The following is a 7,269-nucleotide window of genomic DNA, read 5'->3' on the forward strand; positions in this document are numbered from 1 at the left end:
AACTATTTGGAAAAATGTTTGTCCATCATAAGCTTTCTGTAGAGAATAGTATATGCTTCAAATAAGCCTCTGTAATTTGTTTTTTCTTTTTCTAAAACAATTGTTATTTTTAAAGAAAAAACCCCAACAAAACCAAATGCATGGATATAATATATTCAGAATTTTAAAAAATATTTTTACTTTATTTTTAAAATTGTGTCCTATCTTAATGTCATAATAGGATCTATGACATTCATTTTGTGAACTGCCACTGTAATTCTTCCTGAAGAGCTTTCTTCAGTTTAAGGTTTCTTTGTTTAAAGATTATCCTGTCAGTAAGTGGGAATTTGTATTGATTTTAGAGTTCCCAGAAAAAAAGCCAAAATTTAGAAATGCGATTCTGTTCTTGAAAAGGCTCCCTACCTTGTACTAGCAAATGAGGAAAAAAACCACCAAAAACCATATGAACCATGAAGCAAAGCATTATAATGAAATTAAATTAAATTGAAAACACCAAAGTGTTTTGAACAATTATCTCCATCTATCCTTAATGATATGCAGAAGGGAATCCTATATAAATGTCATATTCATAGACTAAAAATGCAAGAATTGGGTCATACTTTGGGACTCAGATTTCATTTCATGAGAGCACTTTCAGTCACAGCATTTGAAGTTTGTTGATACACACAAAGAGTGATTTCTTGGGTGGATGTTCATTTCAAAAGTCACTTTCACATTTTCAGGCTCTGATCCAGTTCTGAGAGGGAGGTGGATGAGGCCCTGGATTTCCTTAGGCTGGTGTTGAACTGATGCTGCTTCTATGTGATGAGATAAAGCCTCCAGCACCGAGCAGTGGATGAGCTTGGCAGTAATGCTGCTCAGCTCTCCTGATATGGCAGCCCATGCTGTTTATTTCCATGGCTTGAGATGCCTGTGCATTTTCTGTAACACTGGAATGTGCTGAATTTAGGATTATGAGGGTGATGCACATAAAGTTTACTGGGTACATTGACAAGAGATATTTCCCATGTGTTTCCTGGCTCTTCCTCCTGGCAGGAGTTCCAGTATATGGTGGGAGTATCATACCACCTGGAAGACCTGAAATTGAATTGCCAGGAGGATTATGAAGAAATTCTGCCAGAGTCAGTGGAGTGTTATGAAGCCATCTGAGTAACTTCCTTAGTTAAGCACTGAAGAATACTTCGTTTGAGGGAAATTGAGATAAGCAGCTCTCTCTGTGTTTCCTTTTCTGCTGTGCATAGGCAGTGAACCAGTCTGGTGTTGATGAGCCAAATATGATTTTGTTGTGGCAGCCCTGGGGTTATTTATATACACACAGTGCTCTTGAAATAGTTACATCTGAAGGAACCAGCAAGTAGATCAACTACAAAGTGATCCTGTGTTTCACCACTACACAACTTAGTGGACTGCAATGCCAGTACAGGAAATATGAGAAAAATATATTAGATCTTTTTCAGTCCAAGTGAGTTTCCAGAAGAAAATGCAGTCACTCTCAGATAATTTTCCTTAGAGGTATTAGCTAATTTGGAGGCACTGATGATATTGATGTAAAGTAGATTGATTGTTTTTTCTAATTCCATTACTTGTGGTGACCCGCAGTTAATTTTCATATCCCCTTTGCTTGCACAGTCACTCAGTATCACAAGATTCTTATCAAATATTATTATCTTGCTATTCACACTTTCCCATGCATTTTCAATAGTGCACATACTTGAGCCAGCCTACAAGTGCCCCCTCAACCTCTAGGAAGGGTGACTATTTTAAAATCCTGGCAATTTCAAAGAAGACAAAGAAAATTAGGACTCCCATATATTTACATCCTGGGCAGGAAGGTGATGCTAATGATTAACTCACTGTAAGTGAACGTGTGGCTTTCTTGAGTATTTCTACAGTATCTGTTCTAAAAATCAGCTGATTTTTAAAATCAGCTGTTAACATTACTTAGTTTAGAAAAAAATTAATGCTTGAGGGGAGGATAGTTTTTGTGGGTGATTTTGAAATATATTGTTTTGATTACTTTATGGCATGTATTTCTAAAAGTTTTTCTCATTATTTTGTACCATTTTATCATATTTGTGACTTCTGGTTTTTTATGTTATTGTATAATTTTAAATTATACATCATTAAATTATACATCATTAAATCATTTTTCAAGTGGGAAGACAAATCCTTGTGCAGTACACAAAAATGCCATGCTTTAAGATATCAAATATAGCAAGAAAATATAATACTGCAGTGAGTCAAAGCATGGAGATTACAATAACTGTAATAACCTGCAGTGAGTCAAACTAAGGATTTAACATTAAACTGCTATCAGCCTGAAATCAAACCAGACTCTGGCTGATTGCTTTATCCACCTAAGTCAGATTTGCTGAGTGCTCCCCAGAGGTGTCCAGTTCAGCAAGCAGATTTTGGGCATCAAAGTTAAGCCCTGTACAGCAGCAGAAAGCAATGGAGCAAGGCGGTCAGCTCTGGACAAATATTTTCAAGTGCCTGAATGAGCTGCTAACTTTGCTACTGCCTTTCTAAAGAGTAAACAGCAGAAAAATAAACGTCACGTCCTCTACGCAACAAAAAAGTGGCACTTCTGCAGTTAACTACCTCCAGAGAGTGATTCTTGGAGCATTTTGACTCCCAAACTCTTAATGGGAATCATTTGAGGGAGAGCTGGAGCTTGGGCCATGCCAGAACATACCTGAGGAGCTATTTATTGCTCCTGCAAACCATCCTAGGTGTTGGAGAAGCACCATCTTCTCATGGAAGCAAAAGGAAGCATATGAAAAAGAAGAATTAAATGCTGTTTAAGGCATGTCTAGAGGCATGCTGTTTCCTTTAACTCAGACCTTATTTCTATCAGAATTAAACACACTAATTGTTTATCATATCTTGTATTATTTTACATAATGTTTAACTTTGAAATATTTCCCTTTCATTTTAGATGAATTAATCAACCACTCTAAATGTGTGACTGAACTTAGCTTTAATCTGAGGACCTCAAAGGATCACTTTTTAAATGATTTCTCAAATCTGTTGGAAGAGAAGTTTCTGCTCAGGAGTATACCTGAAATAGAAATTGGTATGAGGCAATATAGAAATATTGAGAAATTGAGAGGTTTTCAGAGTATCAGGCTACAAAAAAAAATACCAACCCAAACCACAGAATCACAGAAGGCTAAATATTCCACAGCTTAGTATTTCCTTAATAAAAATTAATAATCAGTTTTCTCAACAGTTGTATAATATACCCTTCCTGAAGAACTGGGGAGGGTCCAAGAGACTGGATGTCTAATTTTGTTGAAATCAAACTTTAAAGTGAGGTATTTGAGAGGTTAGTAACTGTTAAAATTAGAAATTCTTCTCTATTAAAAATCTTTTGCTGTGATGAGCTTTAATGTAACACTTGCACATATGACCAAGTAAATTACTCACACTTTATTGCTATTTACCTTTTCATTAATATGTTGTCATGAGTTACAATACCTCCAGTACATGCAGTTGTGTGTATCTGTCATTAACAATATACCAATTATGAAGTAAATATGTGCAGCAGTTATTGAAAACTTCTCTTAATTATCTTGATCTTTTTGATCCTGAAAAAACTGCATTTGGGAATAATTTTTTAATATATAAAATAACATCTAATAGCTGGAAAATGTTTTAAGTTCCTTTCAACTGCAGGTTAAAAGATAACCATCTTTTGGGAACATGCCTCAGCATTTCCATGTATTCACCGTGGTCAAAATGAAATGCCTCTGTTAGTTCTTTTGGCAGCTGAAGAAGAGTGATTCAAACCTTTTGTTACAACATTCAAGATTAAGTGATCACATCTGTTGAGTAGCTTTTGAAGGATGCAGTATAGACTGGGGCAATTAGCTAGAAGCTCTTTTTTTTCATTAACTTGCAGGCAGGGTAGTCTCTAAAGTGTGTTATCAGACTTGAGAGTTACAAATTATGTTATCAAGGTTCAAGCCACTTGATTACAGCAGAACTTTAACTTGATCAAATACTCCCAGTACAGTTTCTTGCTGTCTAAAATAATCAAGCAGATAATGGATTTCACAGTAATGGAAAACTGTCAGGAACATTTTGAGCCATTAATGACTATAGGCATAATATGTCCTTTTACTATTTCCATCTGAAGGAGAAATATGTAGGTTTTGCCCATAGCAGTTCCATCTTCAGGATGAATATTGCAAACAGTACCAGGTAATTTGCTGATGCACTGATGTGGTTTATATGACCGTCTGTACAGAATGGATTTATTTTGTTGCTTCTGCAGAAGCTATCTTTGAATTATTCACAACAAAAAAAGGTTTCAGTTTTTCTATTCATATCTTATTATGCTAGAATTATGCTATGATGCAAGGTATCTTGTGAATCCACTGCAAACAAATGGGAAACCACTTCTGCATCTACTACAGAAAGCCTTATGGCAGCTATTGCAGTTAGCTGGTGCTAATCTGTGCAAATAATTTCTTACTCATTCCATGAAATACAAAATCTTTTTGACTTGACTTTTGGATGGAATTCTACTACTAAGTATTGGTCCCAGTGATAATTCATTGTGGGCTATGATTCAACCAACAACAAATATATATTAGCTCCATATTCATTGTGTTTACTCTCTGTTTGTGTATTGAGCAAATACCCTTTAGATACTATACCTTCCACAGGCAGTATTTATCTTTCTATGCCCAGTAACTGCCCATGTAAGAAATGCCCAGATGCACTTTTTTAGGTGGACTCAGTTTGTTCCACATATATACATCATTTGCACTTCAAACACTGCAGCACTCAAGACTGTAATGATTCTTAGGCTTCTTAGTATTTCGAGGTGCTACATAAGTTATTGCTGTTTGAAGCTAGATACAGAATTTTACTTCAGTAAAGTTGAACTTTCATTTTTTTGATCTTCAGTAAGAATAGTTCAACTTCAGTCAGACAAAGAGAAGTGAATCCAGAAAAATACTTGTTTCACTTTTCTGCCTCAGTGTGACCAGGATATTCAGGCATCCTGACATAATCACAGTCAGCATTCAATTTGATATTGAAGGAACTTTGCCCTCATTTTAAAGCTACCAGAGTCTTTGCTCTTAAAATAAATAGAGTTTGCTTTACCCAAGTCCTTTTTCTGCAATTTCCACAGCAACTCCAAAGATACCAGGAAACAGATTCCCATGTCAAAGCTGAGGTCTGTGTACACTTCCCAGAGCATCTGTTTTGTAACACAAACCAGTTCTCACAAAAAAGCTGCATTTCCTGGTTGCACAGCTATTGTAAACTTTCCAGATATTTCAGTTCTGCCTACCCTTTCCTCACCTGTGTGCACAGCACAAAAATACTGTATTTCAACCAGAAATCTCTCAAGAATTCCTTGCTTCATGTGTGTAATTCAAGGTATTTGAACAGGTGTAGTGTTTTTGTTAAAAAACTTAGGTTCATAAAGGCTGAATTCTTCAAAATTCTTCAGTGTTAGAGCACAAAATTCTATTCAGTCATTTTGGATGTACCCTTCTTCATACAAAAACTAAAATAAGAGGGTCACTAATAATAAACAGTGAGCAGCCAGCCTGGAAAGGGATACACAGAAATAACCAAGTGGAAAATATATGCACACATATTTAACTGAACATTGCCTGAACCAGGGCTTTTCCATGGGCTTCTCTGTTCTCTTAGAATCCAGACCATTAGGTACATTCCACAGAGATCACAAGACAAAAATAATGTTCTTATCTTTCACAGCATTGTCATTTGACTTCTTTTCAGAAAAGATGTAACCTGGATTCTGGTCCCTCAAATGTGTATGTGTACATTGACATCCCCTTGTGAGCATGGACAAGCATGGCAGTGGGTGGCAGCCCCTGCTCTGTGGGAGAAAGTTTTGCTCACCTTCCTGCTCCTGGGGATAGTGGATAATCCCCACCCTTTTTGTTGACGTTTAAAGGGTCATGAAGGAACTCACAACAAAGACTATTTTTTCCAGTTGTGTAAGAGGAGACTTAGTTTGTGGCCACTAGGTCATACTGTCTCCTGGACAATGAAAATCATTCTCACCTCTAATGGGGTAAAGTAGGCCTGCAATCCAGCAGGAGCCTTTTGTTCAGTACATAATGTGAAGCTTCTTAAACATTAATAATGGGTCATTCTTTTTGCTCTTGCATTTCCTTGCCAGTTGGTAACATCATCTGTTAATGGTGAACATTAAATGCTTATAAAACTATAAAGGGATCATTTCTTATCACTGATTTGTGTGACTCAAAGACATTGATGACAATCAAGGTATTTTATATACTTTATTGGTAATGAAAATATTCCTCAAAGACATGAATCTGCTTAAAACATTCTTAGCTCCATCAGAAAGGAAATGAAGGTCTTCACTTTCTTCCTACTTGTTCAATAGATTGAATATTTACCTCATGCCTAAGATAAATTATTTGTCAATAGAATTACTTTATTAAAGTTTAGGGTTTGACATGCTTCAAAGAGCACAGACCCAGAGGGGTAACAAAATTTGGGAGGAAGGGTGTGCTACTGCAGGACATCCAAGATAAGAAGAAAACAAAGCCAGCTCAGCACAGCTCAGCAATAATACAATAGTAAACACTTAAGGCCACCAGGCTGCCCAAGATAAGAAGCCAGCTCAGCACAAGTCAGCAATAGTGGAGTATTAAACACTGAATATATACTAGATAAGTGGAATATATCAAGATTAACAACATATAAATAGTGGTCATCATTTCTGCTTGGTGTCCTGACTTTGTGGATTTACCTAGCACTCATCTTTGCACAAGTATTTAAATAAACAAACACCTTAGCTCTGTGTGTGATTGCCTTACTGCAATCACACACACAGGGTGATGCATACTGATTTTTGGAAGAACATAGCCACTAAGAAGTTAATTATGTCACCAGAAATAGTAGCATTCTCTTAAACACCGCTTTATGTTCTTATGGAGTAGAAGAAATGAAACAGAAGACTAATGAATAGCCTCAAGAAGATTTTTAAGAAATAAAAGCATGTAGAATTGTAAAAAAGCTTGACAAATAATACTTCAGAAACCCTGACCTTGAATTATAAAATACAGTAGTATTACACTCAATGCATGTATTAAAATTAGAAGAACTCACAAAAAAGTGTAATCTGCATCTTGCACATCAGTTTTTCTGTTTGCATTGTTGCATTAGATTCAAGGCACAATTTTATAGGTTTGTTTTGTTTTTGTTTTTGTTTTTTTTAATTAAAAAAAGAATACAAAAAATACACTATTA

This window comes from Fringilla coelebs (assembly GCF_963513975.1).
Source record: "Fringilla coelebs genome assembly, chromosome: 2".
NCBI lineage: Eukaryota > Metazoa > Chordata > Aves > Passeriformes > Fringillidae > Fringilla > Fringilla coelebs.